The sequence below is a fragment of the Chrysemys picta genome, chromosome 13 (genome assembly GCF_011386835.1).
Source record: "Chrysemys picta bellii isolate R12L10 chromosome 13, ASM1138683v2, whole genome shotgun sequence".
NCBI lineage: Eukaryota > Metazoa > Chordata > Testudines > Emydidae > Chrysemys > Chrysemys picta.
The window spans coordinates 12,874,310-12,878,515 of NC_088803.1; the positions used below are offsets into that span (position 1 = coordinate 12,874,310).

The window sequence follows — 4,206 nt, forward strand, 5'->3', positions numbered from 1 at the left end:
CTTGACACCATTAAATTAGGCTTGAATAAAGACTGGGAGTGAATGGGTCATTACACAAAGTAAAACTATTTTCCCATGTTTATTTTTACTCTGACTTTCTTGTCAACTGTTGGAAATGGGCCATCTTGCTTATCACTACAAAAGTTTTTTTTTTCTCCTGCTGATAATAGCTCACCTTAACTGATCACTCTTGTTATAGTGAGTATGGCAACACATATTTTTTCATGTTCTCTGTGTATATATATCTCTTCCTACTGTATTTTCCACTGCATGCATCCAATGAAGTGGGTTTTCGCTCACAAAAGCTTATGCTCAAATAAATTTGTTAGTCATTCTTTTTGTTGATACAGACTAACATGGCTACCCCTCTGAAACCTGTTCCAATCCATCATATTACCCTTTTGCCCCTGTCTTTAGGATGGGTCAGCATGTTCCTTGTTATCTGTGTGGAATGTGCTAGTATCAGAGTGTTCTGGTACCATCCTGACACATGTTATATCTCTAGTGTTCAGTATCTTTTAGATATGTGTGTTTTTGCAACATCAGCCCTCTCCTTGTCAGACTCTGAGCAGGGCCTGCCTCTTGCTCACAGCTTAACTTTGCTTTATGTTAACAAAGTCTTGACCATTACTTTAGTTCAGGCCTTAGGCCTCATACTGGGTTTCTGATACAAGGGTTTATGTTTCAGGGCCTCATCTAACTACGATTTACACTAGCTTGTCCCATTGACTCAAAGAAGATTGGTGCCCTGAGTCTATAATTCATTTGTGAGCACGTTTTTTTCATGAGCATTCAGTATTTGATCTTTTTTGGTCACACACATATTTCACACAGTACATATATCTGATCTCTGATATCTTGAGATCTGATTTCTAATACAATTTATTTTATTCCTAAAATATTGAGACAAGCACAAAAGAAGAATAAGCCATATGTCATAACAATACTTTAGAGATACAGTTTGATAAAGGTGCAGCATAGTCACTTCTCCTTCCTTTTACATCTGCATAAAACATCCCAGAATTTCAACCAGCATTATCTAACCCCATAGATGAAGTATGGGAGGGAAAGAGTATACCACCATTGACCAGTTTTTCAGTCATGCTACAATTATAAACACTGATGCCATAAAAGAACTCTTGTGGATATGAATACACCAGTTCTGGTGTATTTTCAACTGAAACATTATATCAAATCCCATGTGCAAAGCCCAAATTTCTGGAGGCCATCAACCGGGATAGAAAGATTATTCACAGGTGAGGTCTATTCCAGGGCCTCTTTGCATAAATAGGGTGGAAATATCATAAGGAATTAATATTTTGGTAGAAAAGAATAATAGAATTTTCAAAGTAATTAAAGGAAGGCTAACCACAAAGCCCATAATTACACTCCACTGTTGGTTATTAATAACATAAATAAGACTAGAAGCTGAATGTATAGTAACAAATTTTTGGAAACAAACACATCCTCCAACATTAGTGGCTTGAAGACATAAACTATGTGGAATCCTCCAATAGAAAAAAAAAGGAAAACACCCCTTGATGGGTTAAAATCATGTGCATTGTATATAACAACCTGGTATATGGATTGGGCCAGCTCTTTTTCAGACCCAAAGTCCAGAGTTTGGTTAAGAGACCAAAGGCCTAGCTAATAGTGATCAGCTAAAAGAAAAGCAGAATAAACAAGATAACATTGCCTTTGCTAAGGTATGCTTGGTCAGTAGAAATGCCAGATGTTGAAGCAATAACTGAATAATTAAATTTCATCTAATGTTTCAAATTGAACAAAGGATCCCTGTTCCTATTGTGTTTCTCCTGTAGGGAACGTTCTTCCCACAGATCCAACCTTGAGTTTATGAAAATTGGCACATGTCAGTATAATGATATGGCATCCTTCCACCTCTTTTCCAAGGGACCAATGCCCTGCCTTAAGACATAAAGGAGACAATCTGTATTACCATATCATTTCACTGTTTCTTTGCTTTAACCCCTAGGAATGTACCTGTTGGACAATCAAAGGAGTTGCTCCATTCCTATGGACCCCAAATCAGAATTCAACATATATTTTTTTTATACTAATAACATTTTATCACAGTATTAAGTAAATGTTAACTTGCTAACTTGAGACCATGGGCGGAGACATTATGTAACCTTTTAACCATTGGCTAATGTGCTATCTTATCTTGCTGCAAAACCTACCCCGGGGTGTGCAACTGCCTACCCCGTCACTTTCCCCCGCCCATGGAAAATCTATATATTCCATTGTAATCAATTGATTGACAGTGTCTCTGAGCCTAATAAGCCAGGTGACACTCCGCCAGCGCTGTGTGTAATAAACTCCTATGCTTGACCTCTACTTGGTGTAGATTTATGTCCTTCACCCCATATCAAGATTGTAGAGATATTATAATGTATACTTACCATTATTGGAATGTGAACAAAATAAATCCACAGATAATTATAAGAGTTTGACCAAACATAAATTGGTATTTTAAAGGTAAAAGATACAGGTTATGAATGAGATTGGTTAACTTTTTATAGGAAGTTCATGTATGAGAATAATTATAACATAAACATAATTTAAATAAAGTGATAATTAAGAAATATTATGTTTTTATTTTACTCCCTGAAAAAAGCATTCGGCTTATCAGTGTTCTGATGGCCTTTTTCATCTCGGCGTTTCTCAGCGTGTAGATAATCGGGTTCAACATTGGTGTGATTACAGTGTAAATGACTGAGGCCAGCTTGTCCATGGGGAATTTATGGAAGGGCCGAGCATAGATGAAGATTCAAGGTATGAATATTAAGCTCGCCTGGGCTCCGCAGGTGGACAGAGCCTTGCGCTTCCCTTCAGTGATGTCTGTTATGAACTTTACTACGATGACAGTGTAGGGAATGAGCAGGAGGATAAATATTATTATGACAAGCACCCCACCATTAGAGACCATCAGCAACTCAACCAAGTATATATCCATGCAGGCCAGTTTGATGACTTGAGGGACATCACAGTAGAAATTGTCCAGGATGTTTGGACCACAGAATGGCAACTAGAGGATCAATCCAATCTGAACAGCAGAGTGAGCCAATCCATCCAGCCGTGCCCCTGCCACCAGCCCCACGCAGACACCATGGTTCATGATAATCAAGTAACGCAGTGGTTTATAGATGGCCACATATCGATCAGCAGCTGTCATCATGAGGACACCAAACATTGCACCAGCGATGAAGTGGAAGAAGAACAACTGGAGGATGCACTCGTTGAATGAGATGGTTCTGCTCTGGGAGAGGAGACCCAACAGCAATTTGGGAGCACTGACTGATAAGTTTCTGACATCTAGGAAAAGTAAGTTGGCCAGCAGGAAGTACATAGGGGTGTGGAGTCGTTGGCTGGTGATCACAGTGGTGATGATGGTGAAGTTTCCCAGCCAGGTTGTCAGATAAACTATGAAGAAACTGATGAAGAGGAATCACTGCACCTTGGGAATTTCGGTGAGGCCCAAGAGGACAAATTCCGTCACTGTGGTGGTGAGGTTCTCTTGCTCCATTTTGTGTCCTTACATTATACCTGCAACATGAATAAATAATAAATAATAGTTATAATAATGATAAAAAAGTTCTTGATTTTTTCATCCCTTTATATTAGGATATTGTCAATACTAACCTCACCTTAAGACCAATGTTGTGTTTGTGAGTTTCCTAATTTTCCTAAATTTATCACTTTGTCCTCAGTCCCACTGTAGGGGAACCCTGCTTTAGCAGACTTTAGGAGGGATTTGCAATCATGGGATACTTGGGGGTGAGGAGGAGTGGTCTGCTCACCAAACAGGCCCTAGAAAACCACAGACTTCAGTTATGACCTTGCACCCTTCCATGTTCTACAGAGTCTTCTTGGTGTTGAGAGGCCCTGTCCTGGGAAGGAGTGGGTTGCACTTATTCAGAGGTTCTCAGAGTCCATGGAGTCTGAACATGAGGGTCACAAACACGTTTCCGGTGGTCACAATACTACACATATTGCTCAATGGCAGGGAGATCCCTGCTAGATGAGAAGGGATCTGGATTGGAAAAGCTTGAGAACCACTGATTTAGGAGATTCATATTCTGAATTTATGGACTCACTATCAGAGCTACTGAGCACCTGCAATCCACATTAACACAGCAAGCAACTTTGTCCCTTTCTAGTGGCTCCTCCACAGAAGAGGTTTGAACC

At 39.6% G+C, this 4,206-nt stretch overlaps 1 pseudogene; it reads right to left on the bottom strand.

Annotated features, from left to right (window-relative positions):
* Nucleotides 1–2,605: 2,605 nt before the first annotated feature.
* On the bottom strand, nt 2,606–3,544 carry LOC101952740 (olfactory receptor 4D1-like; annotated as a pseudogene).
* Between the last annotated feature and the right edge of the window lie 662 nt (nt 3,545–4,206).